Source organism: Daktulosphaira vitifoliae, unplaced genomic scaffold, assembly GCF_025091365.1.
Source record: "Daktulosphaira vitifoliae isolate Bord-2020 unplaced genomic scaffold, ASM2509136v1 Scaffold_3, whole genome shotgun sequence".
Lineage (NCBI taxonomy): Eukaryota > Metazoa > Arthropoda > Insecta > Hemiptera > Phylloxeridae > Daktulosphaira > Daktulosphaira vitifoliae.
Genome location: NW_026099574.1, coordinates 13613830 through 13630726, shown reverse-complemented (window position 1 = coordinate 13630726; position 16897 = coordinate 13613830). Strand labels below are relative to the sequence as shown.

At 25.3% G+C, this 16897-nt stretch overlaps 1 protein-coding gene and 1 long non-coding RNA gene across 3 annotated transcripts in view; one reads left to right on the top strand and one right to left on the bottom strand.

The window, feature by feature from the left end:
• LOC126902741 (ecdysone-induced protein 74EF) overlaps positions 1-16897 on the top strand; it is an 82944-nt gene that overhangs the window by 35866 nt on the left and 30181 nt on the right. The window lies entirely within an intron of this gene.
• LOC126902768 (uncharacterized) lies at positions 1302-5252 on the bottom strand. Its single transcript, XR_007703316.1, has 3 exons — positions 5065-5252; positions 4717-4997; positions 1302-1501 (listed from the first exon to the last, which is right to left on the bottom strand). It is a non-coding gene; the product is annotated as an uncharacterized LOC126902768 (long non-coding RNA).

Sequence of the window (16897 nt, the reverse complement as noted above, 5' to 3'; positions counted from 1 at the left end):
AAATCATTTTGATATTTTTGTTTTTAAATTCAAAGTTGATTTTTACTGTGGTGTTTTTGTCATTTTTATATAACACATTTAGTCGGTTAATAATGTACAATATGGAATTAATAAAAAATTGCCAAAACCCAAAAATAAGAACACTTCATATACATTCAACCGGTCATTAACCCTTCAATGCCTCAGGTAGGTACCATCGAATTTCCCGAGGTGCATTCACAAAGAAGGCAAACAATAAAATTCGATTTTTGGTTATAATATGCCACAACCAACAAACCGACAATAACTTATTATTATTACTACAAAATTCTATCCATCTTTTAAAATCCAAATCTCGTATCTTAAAATACTTTAAGCAGTATGGTAATTTTTAATAATGGTATGCTTAATAGAAGATATATATTTTTTGAGTAAATGTCTATTTCTGGAAAATGATTTATATTTTCATGGAAAAATGATAAAAAGTTATTAAGTTGTTGTATATAAGATGATTTTATTAATATTAATAACTCGATTTCTGTTAAGATAATTATTATATTAAAAAATTAATTTTGGTATTTTTACTTTAACATATTTTTCGATTTATTAATTATTAAGTTTTTTAATTTTCATATATTGTATTTTCTAAGAGGTGTAAAATATATTCATCAAATTTAAAATTTATAATTAACTAGATAATTAATATATAATAATCCAATTGGGAAAATAACTGGTTGATAATAACATTGAGACTAGTATTTCGGAAGTTATTAATATTTTTATAATTGGGCGGGAGGAAGAGTACAGTCGGAAAATGACTAATGATAAAAATAACAACACACGTGTTTCACTATTACTATATTATGATAATAACTTCCGAAATACTAGTTGAAAAGTTGTTATCGACTTAAAATTTTCTTAATTAGATCATAATACATCTATTATTTACTATATCTATTTTATGAGCTATTTAAATATGTATGTTGTTATTTGAAAAAGTAATGTAAGATTTAAGGTATGAAAATTAAAAATTCTTAATGTTTAATAAATTTAATAAAATATTCACCTAAAAGAACTCAAAAGTATAATCCTCAATATAATTTTTATTTTTCAGTTAAGTGATTCATGACAAATAAATCATTTTATATATTAAAAGTAGAACATATTTAACTTTCATAACTTTTGTAATAGTTGACATGTTGTTGTATTTTTTTTTTAATTTATACATTTTTAGACTACGTTAAAAATTATACTTTTTACTATTGTTTTTAAAAATAAGAAAAATGAAAAAAAAAACATTTTTTTTATTTCAAAATGGCAAGATTTTAGTAATTTTCTTACAAACATTTTTAATGGGTTGATAACATTTTCAAGACAAATACTGAATTACAAGCATTCTAATACATAATGTGAGTATGGAATGCGGGAAAGATATGCAATATAAATATACACTAATACGAGCTTAATTCACCGGCATGTATGTAGTGCGGTTTGGATTACAGTTCTTGTACACTTTAAACGTCTACAAATATAAAAAAGTTTAAAAATACACAAACATGATTATTCAATCAAAAATTAAAAATTTATCAAGTAGATCTGTTCCACCTGTATATACATGATTTTAATGTATGTAATGTAATAGATGAAAAATGTTCACTAAATTAAATGTAATATTATATTAATGTGTATAATTATATAAGCAATACATTGTTCTCAGTTTTTTTATCAACCCTACATTTAGTAAATTATAATAATTAAGAAAAAAAGCTTAGATTTCAATATTTCTTTTTTATTCAGTGTAGTTTTGGTACAAATGGTTTTGTGTAGATTACTTAAATTATTTTAACTAAAGAAACTCCAAATTTTGAATATTATATTAAAAATAATTTAGTTTATTGGTTATGATACGGTCAATTAAAAAAATAATTACTCTATAAAATTGATAATTTTTTGAAAGAAAGGTTGTATAATATTTTAATATTATTATTAAGAATAATATTGATAACATAATTTAATGAAACTCTCTGAACGCTAAAGAACAGCATAGATATATAAAGCTTATAAAATAGAAAATGACAGATCGAACACAATTATGAACCAATAGTTCAGAATTCATAAACATTTTTGTATATGATTGGTAGGAGGAACTAAGTCAAAAAGACTTTAAGCGGCTTATCCCCCTAAAAGGTGCCGAAATCCCTTCAAAATTAAAAAAAATCATATGTATTTTTATATAAAAGAAATTTACGGTTGGGAAAAATCAATTTAACCATTCAGATTTTTCATAAATTTACGTCTATGACCGAGGCAGAATGATAAAAATAACATGGCTCGCACTTCTTCTCTCTATATTTAAAAATTTTTAAAACTTATATAACTATAATTAAAACTGCCGAAATATTAGATAAAATATTGTAATCGACCCATCATTTTCTATTTCATAAGCTTTAAATATCTATGCTGTCATTAAAAAAGAAATAAAATTGACATTTCTATATATTATAGTGATATGTTTTATAATTGATAGGTATAAAAGTAATTAATAACTGATAAATAATTATATAAATATATATATATATATGTAACAAAAAAAAAAATTTTGTTTACAATATTGTATCTATTTTGCGAGTAATTGTGTGAATTATGATTAACTGATCATCTTTTGATTACTTATACTATTGGATTTACTTTTAAATATAATTATATATTAATATAGAAAAATTATTTTGATCATAAACATATAAACCAAAATTCTAGATTTTCGATAAAAATCTTTAATCAAAGGTCATTTATTAAGAATAGTTGATTAAAGGGAAAGTAAGTTCTTAGATTTTCTATGCGGAAAGGTTTGACAATTTGAGAAAAATTAATATAAATTGATTTTAAAAACATGATCAGTATTGGATTTATTATAGCTAGGCTAAAAAAATATTAATATAAAAAAAAAAAAAAAAATCGTGAATAAGTCAAAAAGCATGTTCATCAATTATTGGAATCATTTAATTCCATATGAAATTTTATTTATAATAAGCTTATTTAATTTGCATATTGAACTTTACATGGAACTAAGATGTTTTTTGATGTCACAGTATGTAAAAAATAGAAAAGTTAGCTAAAAATAGTTGCACAGCAGCTGGTATTATTAAATTTATAGATAAATAGTTTTGAGACTTATTGTAACATTGATTTTGTACAACAAATAGTTAAAATTTAATTGACTATTAATTAACTTATCTATAATTTGGCTGATTGTGTTTAAGTAAAGTTGAGATTTTAAATGTCGATTTAGATATACAAAAATTGGCTGTTAATTATGAATATTTATATTTATTCGCAATGATTCTAAATTAAAACTACCATTTTATTTTTAAATATAATATATATATTGATGAAAAATACAACTTTGAAACTTCTAATTCCCAATATTATAAATATTACAAACATTATTTGAACAATCATTTTAAACGTTTGTCATAACGGACACCTTTGACATACAATATGGGAATCGGGTCTGAACTTTGATTAATAAAGTATTTATGGAGCACACATGCGCTATAAAAGTCTCGGTTTAGTAACTCACTACTAAGAACTTTTTATGTCTCGTGTGTAATAATTACGTCTACTTGCCCATCGTCTTTGTTTGTCAAGTTCGTACACGTGTTTGTCAGTAAAAAGGTGACAAACTGCAATATTTGATGATGTATATATAAATAAAGCGTACGCATACATCATACACAAATATATGTAAAGTCTACAATATTATATTCCAGTTGACAGATTGTATAAATATTCAAAAAATTACATAATTTGATCTAAAGTTTTTTATTTTGAAAACTAAATAAAACGTATTGAAATAAATTTAAATTATATTCAGTTAATTTTTATAAGATCTCATGTTAATATTTTTTTAAATTGCTAAATTGGTAATAGCCGATGATATACATTTTTTATACTAAATAAATTCGTAATCGTTTTTTATCTTAATATTATGTATATGTGATTTTGTCACATAAGATTTATTAATTCAAAGATTTCGAAAATTAGTAAAAAATGCTTTTTAACATTTACTAGTTTTACATTAATTTTTCCCTAAGTGAAGATATCATGTTAAAATGACTAAGTTTTCTGTGACACGTGCATAAGCTTGAATACATTATCTATTATAGAAAATCATAGTTATGAGAATGAAAACATACTAAAAAATATTTTTTGTTGTCTTATAGTAGTTTCCAGTAACTACTGAGCAGGAGGAATCTGAAGGTAGTCGTCAACACATACGTTTTAATTAGAATGCCTTATAATGATTCTAATTGTATATTTAACTCTTAGGGACTTAATAATTCTGTTTGTTGTACAACAAACATTTGATAAAAATAGTATTCAATTTTGCAGAGTTTTATATAATAATAAACTGTCGATATCGTATATTGTTTTATGAATATATTATTTATAAAATAATCTGTATTACTTATTATATACCTAACATAGAATGATTTTATGTGTTAAATTAGGAAAAGACTCAATTACAATTAATTAATTATCAATTTAAGTTATGATAATTATGGGGAATTCTTGACTGTATATATTTTACACATTATATTATTAACCAAACACAATAGTTTTTGATCAAATAATGCATACTATTATTTAAATATATATAATTTTTAAGAAATAATCAGTCAAGTTAAAAAATGCGCAATTTTGCGCAAGTTATCATTAATGAATTAAAAAACGTACTTAAAATGTGTGATTTCCCTGGTATAATTTGTCTTCAATGTTGTCAGTTGTTATATAGTTTATTAATTTTTTACTAAAAGTCTTGCCTTGTTGTTGCCCAATTGGATTGGTATATCTTGGGGAAATTTAAGTGCAGTGGTTTCCCGTTGCCTTCTGCACTGCTACATGGTGCTTTTTCGCCACCGAAGAAGCGCAAATATGGTCACCCATCCGTTCACCTACGGCGGTAGGCGCGACTTAATATTAGAGTTTTGTCAACAACTAGTGTGACCACCACGCCCCTGTTGTAGAGTGTGTAATTAAAATTGTAATGAAACATTGCTATTGCCCCTATTCTATCATACATACCTTAACTCACCGTGACCTTGTATCTATATTTATTGAAGTATACATTACAAAGTTGACACTATCTATGTTGGTTAACAGTTGTTTCTTATATAAATTATTGAGCGATTCGGTAACCTAACGACGCATGGCAGTAGTAAACAATTTTTTGGAAGAAATGTAAAGGTGTATTCTGAGAAATTAACTAAATTATTTAGACTACCAGACTTTACCTTTAGAAAAATAAATAATACATTTAATTAAAGAAATACAATAGAGTAAGAAAACGAAACTGTTTATTTAGTATAAAAGTTTCAAGAGTAATATGAACTATTAATAGGATTTTGAAATAATTAAAAATAATATATAACATTTTAATCCAACGATATAATACAGTTAAAAAATGTATTTCATGCTATTTTCTGTAATTAATTTTAAATTAATTCGAAAATAATAAAACTCGTAAAAATTCTAAGATATGTATGATTTTATGAGTATAATAATATTAATATACTAATTACAGCTTTCACTAATTTTGGCAGACAAACTTCAAATTGATATCTTTTTAAAATTTAATTTATAAAATAATTAATATTTAATGTCTTTCGTGTCATTAGCTAATTAACTGTGGTTTACAAAAAAAAACATTTTAACTTAAATTTAAGTACTATAATTTATACCACGTTTTTATAAATTTATCAGGGTTTTTAAAAACGTGTCTTTAAAAATACCTGTTTAAAACACACGTAAACAGTTGAAAACGTTTAAAATGTGACAACCCTGAAATTCATAACATAACTTTTGGTGTAATAATTACATGCGTGTTTCTTTCTATTATGCTCCTATAAAAATTTAAAGCAAAAATATTATTTAACCCTTATAAATAAAGAATATTTCATGATATAACTTGACCAAATTTTGTACTAGTTTAATTTAGACCATTCTTTGCCACATTCTCCACAAATGATGCAATTTTTTTTAACTAATGTATAAGTTTACCGTATTTAGATTTATGGTAGTTAAATTTTTTACCTTAATTAATCAATAGCTCATAATCCTTGTTCTAATACATCAACTTGAAAATTAACGGTAGTCAAAAGGGTTGTTTCGGCAAGTAAGCCGTCGTAATTCTTTTATATATAAATATAGGCGAGTCGTTCATTCGACCCTAACGATAAAGCTAAACTTTAGAAGAGCGTATTTCTTCTTGTTGTATAAGCTCCATCAAAAAATCAATAACGAACAAACACGTGCTTCGCGCTTTAATTTTATAGTATTACATTTGGTGTTCGGATTTCCCGGGAAAAGTAGACCTACTTGCCCTCGCTTTTATAATTCCACTTAAATGTGTACTTTTGAAGGATATTTTTTATGCGCACCTATATTATCACTCAGTGCATAGAATTTTCGATAAAATATTATTGTTTCTATTCTAAATAATGATGTCCTTTCGTCATTTTATAAATAGTGTTTACAAAATACTTATGAGATTTCCGCTTTTGATTCATCGAACTACTCGATATATTACTGTTTGTAAATTTATTTTCTATTGTTTTGATATCGAAAACGCATTTGTATAAAAACACAATTTATTGTGCCGAGAGTTCGTTGATCTAAGATAGGACCTACGGACGTCAATGAGATCTATATATTCATTGTCCGACAATAAGGTCTTCAAAAAATCCCTAAAACCGTGTGAAAATTCAGTTTTTACGGCGATTCAAAGGAGATTTACTATACATAACATTCGACCGGAGTACCTAAATGTTTCCATACGGATATCATTTTAAATGTAGAGTTTTATTGGTTTAGGGCAATCGCGTTTAAAAATGTGTAATAGAACGGTCTGTTATTATTATTTTATTACTCTATGTTAGACCGAATCCTAATTTCATGGGATCCCTTAGGTACGCGTTAGAAAATTTGTCGGTTTCAATTATCTCCGTGTAATTCATATTGATGTTTAATATTGTGTAGTTTCTAATGTTTCTAGCTACAGCTTCAGAAATTTTGTTTTTAATTTGACAGTCCATGAACATTTTGCAATAAGCTCCAAAGTTACTATCAATGACTTTCACAATTATGTTTTAAACTAACACAACTTGTTTAATTATTTTGTATAATATAACATATTTATATTATATTACACAAAGATCAGAAATACAATATTATGTAACTTTAAGTGACTATTTTATGACGTATATTTTTAATAAATAATTTGATATAGTACATTGCATTACATTTTCAATGTATTTAATTGTTTTTTTTTTTAATAATTTTATATATTGGCTCTATTTATTTAATATGTATAATAAAGCTAAAACTATGCAGCAGTTTTATAATAACTATGACAAGTCCACATTTTACGATAAATAAAATTTCAACGGTTTCCGTTGAAATAAATTCCAGTAGACACTGATCAACCAATAGTTCTTAATTGCTCTTTAAAAATAAACATAAGTACTTTATGTAGCGTCCAAAAATTTTGTTGCTGCTCAAATTCGCTAGGATCGCAAACGATGTACGTACCCTGGTTATTAATAGGTGAAGGGCAAAAGAAAACCATCGAGAAGGACGCAAAAGAGTTTTGAATTGACTGGGTAAAGCGTATTATAAAATAAAACGACAGATGAAAATTAGCTGAAAGAAAAAGCGAGAATGTATCAATATTTCATAACCATGGTAATGGGTGAGAAAATCGTTCCACAGAATATCAAGGGAAGCGGTGGTGTATGTTGACCTTGAATCTTTAAAACGTCGATATAATTGCCAGGCGCCACTCCTGTCGTTCGTCTGAACTCGTATACCCGCCTAGGGTAATATCCCCACGCCCGGCCTGCTGACCTATTTCGAGGACATTACCCTTCTCGTACGTCTCACTCATCCAGCACCCTCTTGCTTGAGTACAAACGCGTGCGGTCGGTCAAACCGCATCCCTCGAAAGAAAGCAACCCCTTTTAGTAAAGTACATAGAATGTCGTTCATATTGTATGAACGACACACTTGTGACCGGCAATTGATTGCGATGAATATGTGTAACATAGAATTTTTTGTAAATTTACCTTAAATTATAGTTTGATTAGATAAAAATAAAACAGTTATACGACTCGAATAATAAACACATATAGTGACAAATCTTATTAATTTTGAATTATATCTGTTCAAACATTTCTTATAAAACTCGCTGGGAAACGTCACAATCAGTTTTTTTACCATCCCAGTTGTGGTAATGGTTGTACTCGGATGCTATCAATTCCAACAGCGTTCATTCAAATTTTGTAAAAAAAAAAAAAAACAATAGTTGTTGCGTAGTACAAGTAAAGTTTCGTGTTATGTTCATGTTCATTCCGCATAGAATACAAATGAATTGTTGTTATAAATTAATATCAACAGCTTTTCTCGTAAACCCGCGAAGGTAAAATTCGCAATAATTGCTCATATTGTTCTAGTGCGAAATATTAAACCTAATCAGCTAAGATTCCTGAGCCATATTTTGTGGTCAAGTCACCGCAAAATGGGTTCATGCCACTCCGCTGCAAGTATCGAACAAACATAATTTATGTATTTCTTCCTACCGGGATGATATAACATTGTTTGTTGTAATAAATATGATATGGGCATTACTGTAAATAAATTGTGTTAAATATATTATAGTTGATAAGTCCTTTAGTACCGTCGTCACCGACCGCTAGTCAGGAGCGTAGCGGATAAACAATATCATTATGAAAAAGACGATCGTCACAGTTTGCATAATGTCTCGGCTACTGTTGGGTTTGAAAAATCGTCCTGTATATAACAATTTACTTATTTATTTAAACTAATGACACACATGTCACATAAAATGACAATGTTTTATAGTTTATATATAAGTAATCATGTTTTAAAATACAATTATTGATTTTGTAGTCCAACTTGAACATTTACAACTATAGTACTTATTTCAAACTAATATAATTTCAGTTGTTTCCAAAATGGGATATGCAGTAGAGTTTTCCATTCTTTAACAATTTAAAATCAAGATTTATAAAGCAAACTGTCTAAATTGTTGTACATGAGAGCACATTAACTTCTGCCTTAATTTCCTAAGAAAGTAATAAAATAAAAATAAAAAACAGAACATTAAAATCGTTATTCTAGAAAAACGTTTTTAAGATGTTTCAGTTTTGAACGGGATCCTCGTTATTACAAGACTGCTGATAAATTATTAAAAGAATTCACCACGCGTTTGTCTACATAATATAAATATATTATGCAATGCCAAAAAAAATTGAATATTTATATAATATCAATAAAATTGATTATAACAGTTTTAATAATGTTAGATGACCCTACTAGCAATAAAATGTATGATATTTTTTATATGCGAATCTAATAACATAAATTAGAATTTCATAGTAACATTTTACAAGTTCTTAACGTTTATTTTAATCTCGTGCTACAACTAGACCCGGCGTTCCTCTATTATGTATTAGTAGTAAAGAAGTTTAAATATTTTTATTCATTCTATAATTTTTATAATTTTTTTTTAATTAAATATGAGTATAAATATTAATATAGTGTATTTTTAAAAGTTTCTTAAATAATTATTAAAAATATCTCTATATGTATTAGTTATCCAATAATAATTAGATTAATAAATCCAACAAGATTAATATTTTATAATCTCGATTGGAAATTCAATTCGAAAAAAAACAAAAGTTTAAAATTTCTATTTGATTAAAATGAAAAATAGAATTAAAAAATATAATCGATTGTTAAAACTTTTTATGCCAATATTTTATATTATAATTGTATGAATGAGCGATGTGAATGCATGTATATGATAGTATTGGTTCAATAATAATTATGTTAATATTCACTGCTAACAAGTTAGATTAAAAAAAAACTGAGCAACATAGAATTCCTGTAAATTCATTTTTTTATATATGCCAATATTTATAAATAATAACAATAACATTACACGTATTATAATGGGGGCGATCTTTGAATTCATTTCGAAGAGGGCAAGAATAAATTTTCCTAATTGTTAGTAATAAATTTGCCAACTACAATATCTTAATGAGTAAAAAATATTTTAAAAATTCTAAATACTTACGACTTTAATAAAAGTTTGAAGGGATGTGGCACCCCTACTCTCCCCTATCAAATAATCTTGTTTACTTGTTTACTAACTTTTTCTATAATAAATGCCAGGCCGTCATAGCTACACATACATGAATTGCTTACAAAACAAAAAGTTATCATTAAAACTAATACAACAAAAACCTCATTTTAATTTGATAGCATTCTCTCTATATTGATATATTCTAATTCTATTTTGTAGTAACATTTCATAATAATTACGATGATAATTATCATTTGACTATCATGCATGTGATACATGTGAATTAATGCGAGTTTGTTTGTGTAATAAAAGTTGATTGTTTTTATATTTATTACCTTCGCTTTATAAGTCATATTCATTACTACTATAATAATGTCTATATTAATTATTTGTAGTGGTAGTTAAATGATTTAGGCGTGTGAGTGGATGAAACACTAATACGATAAATATATCATCGGAGCTTAAATACCTCAGAGCTTTTTTATTTATACTACTATATCAAGATGTTATTAAGGACTATAGATATACATAAATGTATTTTTTCTTATTAAATTTATTTTAAACAGTTCATTTATATTAGACTAGTATTTTGTTAAACCTCTTGACCTACTCATAAATAATAACCAAGACTTTAAAATCCTTATAAATTTTTAGGATAAATTATTTTTTATATTAATTTTGATCTATAACTTTTAAATTCAATTTACCTTATAAAACATTTCCGAAATATAAAATATATTTAAAGAGAATTCTATAAGAATGTCAAAAATTGTGTGTCAATGGAGAGAATCTATCTTCCTATCAGCTCCCATTTAACCGCCTCCGAATAGTTGTGCCTTATGGTTGCCTTTGCCGATCTCAAAGTTTTAATAAATGTGACAGTTATTCAGGAACATATTGATTTAGACTCATTTAAATTTAGAAAACGTCTGATATTATGTTTATTTATAATTTATTAAATAGACCTACTGACTGTCCTACGTCTTACGTCTTTATATTCTAGGTGTAATGATTTATTGATTATACCCAAATTTAAAATAATTATTGCTCAGTTTTTTTTCCTCGTGCTCTTAAATTAGTTAATATGGTCTCCAGTTCTCTAGATGTTTAAACGAAATATTATAACTTCTATGTTTTATTAAATTTAAAACTAATTAGTTATAATGTTAAATAAGTCTAACTAGTTTAATTTTACTATGAATATAATAAATTATAAAGAATGTCCCACCATGATTTTATAATTTATATAGTCAAATTAGTAAATCACGATGTATATAGACTTTGAATGATTTCTATTTTATTTTATTTTAATTTTTATTGACTGACATAATGTTTATTATTGTATAATAAGTCGCATTAAATGTATAATAAATAAATAATTAATTACTATTAAATAACCTATAACTAATATAGGATTATTTTTTAAACTTAATTTATAGTAAACTGTTACATTAAAATAATTTTTGCTTTTCCAGGTAAGAAATTTTTACACTAAATATGAAGATATTCAGTTAACGGTAAGCTATTAAAATATTTACCAAAAGTCTAAATTTGAGTTTTTTGTTTAAAAAATGTGTACATTATTTGATATCTTTTTGACTTAATATTTGCAAAATAGGAACGTAAAGTTAAATTTTATTATTTTGTAAATATTTTATACGTTGAAAAAAAAAGAGGTTGCTTTAAATGTAATGTAAAAATTTTATGGGGACAAAAATTCTTAATATAAATTTGTGATATTCTAATTTAAAATAGTTAATTATTAGATAATAAACTTTAAGTTTTTCAAATATAATTTGAATTAGATTACAAAATTATAAAAAAATCATAAATATTGAATATTTATTTTGTATTGCTCCGTTTTTATGGTATACACGTTATAATATGATTTTAATAACTAAAAAAGAAATAATTTATTAGTAATTCGTAGTATAAATTACTTATTTATTAGTAATTTTTCAATATTTTTATAATTTTTTATTTCAACGTTTTATTTAGATTTTTTACTCAAACTCTTGATAAATGTAAGCTTATTAATTAAAAATTTACTTCTTCTTTTTTTTATTCGCCTTTATCCCAACTACTTGGGATCAGCCACTCTTATCCTAAACTTCAATTTCAAACGATCTCCCATATCTATACACTCACCAGCCTTCTCATGTCGCATTCATTTAGTTTTATTGATATAGTTTTGTAAATATATTGTTAAAGTTCTTGTAAAAAAAATTAATTTAAATATTAAAATTTCTAAATTATTTGACGATTTTAATTCCAAAACTTCCCCTGACATTTTTATTTTTGCTATTACTTTTTTTCCAAAACATTTTTATTTTGAAACGATAGCTAGTATTTGTTCAATTATACATACCGCGTTAATATTAAGAAAAATTTTAGTGAAGATGTTTAAATTTTTCATAACATGATTGCCGTTCCCACTGTCTCCGCTAAACTATTTAATAAATCTCAAAAATTATATGTATACAATTTGATATCAATAAAACTTGTATTTTTTTGTTCTATTTATAATTCAATGTTTAAAAACTATTGTTTTCCTAAATTCTTATTTTTTATTTTGTTATGTGTTTTTGATTTATTTGCTATAACGTAATGCGAACAAATTATCATATTCCGTATTCAATAACATTATCATCTCTTTTTTAGTTTACCTCTACCTCTTCTTTCTATAACATAAATTTCCATAATAGTTCTTACAACTTCCGATTCCTTTTTACTCATTATATATCCATCTACAATTGACTCTACACCCATACTCTCTCTTATATGTCCGTTCCTTATCCTATCATCTATAAACACTACACTCATCCATATAATAATATATAATATTAATCGATATAAGCATTTTTATCTCTGCTATACTCATTATCTGCTTTATTTTCTCGTCTTAATAATAAACAATTCACCTTTAAAGTACGGAAATTGATTAAGTGGTTTATAATTTGAATAATTGGTAATTTTTTTTCTATGCTAAATATTATTTTATTTAAATATATTTTTTCAACTCTATTAGTTTTTTTTTTTGTTAAATTTGATTTTCAAAAATTGGATGTATTTCAGATAGCTTTAGTTTATAGTCTTGACTGCTTGTGACGCATATATTCAAATTAAACATAATACAAATGAAAATGCCATCACAAGTGTATGTAAATGTATTATTTATAATAATAATATATTATTATTAGTATCTTACATGTGAACACTGCCGTTGTGTCACGTTTATCAGAAGCCTGATATTGTTACAATAATTAAAACAAGATATTATAACTATACAGCTACCAAACTAATAATATATTCACATGCTCCATGGCACATTATTTGCTTACATAACAATAGTGACGCCTTTGGACCGCTTAGCACGTTAACTCGACTCCTTTAAACGAAAATCTCTGTCCAAAATTAACCTTTTGACTTGATTATTACTCTATCTATGCATGTTTTTAATTATTACCGCTGTTCTTTATTCGACATATCCCAGGAATCTTAATATATAATTTAGCAACCACACGTTTTCACCGAACTATCATTAATCAAATTCTACCTAAATGTTTTTATTAAATTGGTCGGTTTGCTTTATTAGTTTCTTGAGTGAAAATTATAAGTGTTTAATTATAATTTCAGTAATTCAAAGTAAACGAACGTTTTATAATAAACACTTGAAACTTAAATTTGGACGATTAATAATTGTCGAATAAAGGTACTTAAATAATTTTACATTATTTGTATGTATAGGTCATTTATAAAATATGCAAACCGTCTTGAAATATACCTTCTAAATTTATAAATTCTCAATACTTATAGACTTTATAAAATATTTAAGATTATTAAAAATACGTATATAAAAAATTTAAAAAAAAACTATCTAATTATATAGAATAAATTAAATAAATAAATGAATAAATATTTATTAATAAACACTTTAAATAAAATTATCGCAATTAAATAATATTCAAGCATTTTCCAAGAAATTAAAGAAAAAATAATTATAATTTTGGTTTTTATTGGACGATAGGTGGAATCAAAAAGGACTACTCGCAACTTTGGTACTCCTACAAGGCGGTTCCACATAAAAAGTAGGCTGGGTCTTTTATTGACCGCTGAGTTATACACGTGTATGTTTCTAAAGCTCAAATTTTAATCAATATTGTCTAAATATTTTTCTAAGCTATTTTCTTAAGATTTTTAAAAATTAATATGGTAGAAAAAATTACAAACCTTTGTATTATTAATAATATCCAATATATTAACAATTTACTACTAAATACACTAGACCCTATTTAGTCCTGTGGAAAAATATTTTTTTTAGTCAATAATAGCTATTTTAAAAGAAATATCATATCCTGTAATAAATATAAAGTACCTAATAAGAAAATATTATAATTTTGTTGATTTTAATATTTATTAATTAAAGAAGATTAATAGTGTCGCGATAAATCCGCACTAGGTGTATTTTTATTGAAAGAATAAGTTATTTATAGGTAAATAAAATGAAAATAAAGTGATTATATAACATAATTACATTCTATATAAAAAAAATTCATAAAATTAAAAATAATTTTTATCATTACATTTTAAAAGTTGACTAATTAACTTATATCAACTATATAATACACTTTAATAAAAATTAAAACTTCACTATAGCTATATAATAATTTTATTTTTCGTGTTATAATCTTTAAAAATTATTTAAATTCTTTAATGTATTAACTCTACTTACAGAATGTACTGAATGTAATAAACCTCAAAAATAAAAACTAATAATTTAGTGTTGATGCAACTGGAAAATTTCCAGTCAACAAATTTTCGTATAATGGGCTCAATTTGTTTGTCAAATATAAATTTGGCTATTTCTAAAATAAAATTGGATAGTTGGTTAATTTTTATTCAAAATAGACTCTTAGTTTGATCAAATTATCTGAAGCTAAATAAGTAACTTTAAAAGTGACCAATTTTATACTTAATGGTCTTTAAGTCCATTTTATAATGTTGTATATAATTAAAATTGTTATTCCGGAAAAGTTTATTACGGTAATTTTACATCACTAAATACAACATAGGTTTTATTAATTATAATTTTTAATAAATATATCTGGTGTGCAATTTCCGTAGATCTATGATTAATATCATGACTAAAATAATTATTAAAAGGTTATTTAATTTTTTGTCTAACTATTTGGTGATAAAAATGTATAACTACTACTAATTTCTCACGAGAAACAGTTTATTTTATGTGCTTCGTGTTTAACATATTTCAGAATCAAACAAAACTGGATCGATAAGTCTTTGAGAAATAGTTATTTTAACAATTTAATCGATTAATATACAGTTTATAAAGTTTTATGTGAAATGTGGTAGTAATTATATCTTTCCATATTATAATACTCGAATACTATATTAACATTTTATAACGTATGATGTTGTAAAAAATAAGCCATTAGTTATACAAATAATACAAGTCTTTTGATCTTTTTATTGATTATAAAAAGTAAAAAAATAAGTGGGGCTATTACATTTTTTTAAATGATGTCTAAATTTTAACATTATGTCCATTTTGGCTAAACGCTTTTTTAAAAGAAAGTATAAATTCAAATTAAACCGACTGATTGTTACATCGGAAAATCAAAGATTTGTAGGAACACGTCAAATATTTTAAATGGGTCCAACTGGGTCACGGCCTTCAGTCTATTAATAAAATGTGTTATCCTCTTAACATTTTTGTCGCCGTTATGGACACAAGTCAAAAATTTCCTATAACCGGAACTGATGGTTAAACATTTTACATGTTTTACGGTTCGTTAAAAATTATAATGAAGTACTGAAAACGAAAACAAGGTCGAAAAATTATAAACTGTAGGAAATGACATCACCGATGTGTTTCAAAAAATGACGTCTGATGTATTTGATGACAAATTATAGGAGGAAATGACTACCCGCCATTTCTAATAAAATTAATTATTATATTGATGCCATTAACGCCAAACAAATATTTAAAAAAAAGTATGACATAATAACACCAAAACACGTTGTATGTTAATTGGAATATGGAATATGGAATATCTCCAGATGGTATTGACCGCAACCCTACCGTAAACATAGTCTTAATCCAGTTTTAATTTTGCACTACAATGTGTATACCCACTAATCTACATTCACCAGCAGTATAGTGACTTGATCATAACACTCATCTAATTAACTGTAATGTTGTTCAAGTTTAAAAGTAATCTAAAAAATTGATATCATTATTGAAGATATAATCTATTCTTGGGAAACAATTGAAACTTGCCACGTCGGATACAGACTATGACAACTTTTTCACGCGTGTGTATAGATAATATCTTCCGCTTTAGAAACAGTCAATCAATTATTTATTTGTGCGTGATTTGTGGTATATTTAAATTACTGTTGTTAAGTGTATCTGATGGATCGTGAAAAATCACAAATTTAAAAACAATAGAATTGTCCGTCGTGAGCTGGAGTGTAATTTTTTCAAACCCTTATTTGATAGTTCATCCCCAGGACTCTATGCATCACTGTCGTCAATGTTTTTAGTGGAAGCGAGTGGGTGCTGGATTTATGCTAGAGGCAAAAAACAATTATTAATTTTTTTTTCTATATAAACGCTATTATTATGCTCACATATTATTATACTATGATGAGTAAATGTGTAGCAGAAAGCAAAAAGCAATTAGTACCGATAGAATTACAGTAGGTATTCTTCTTTTACACGCATTTTATTTC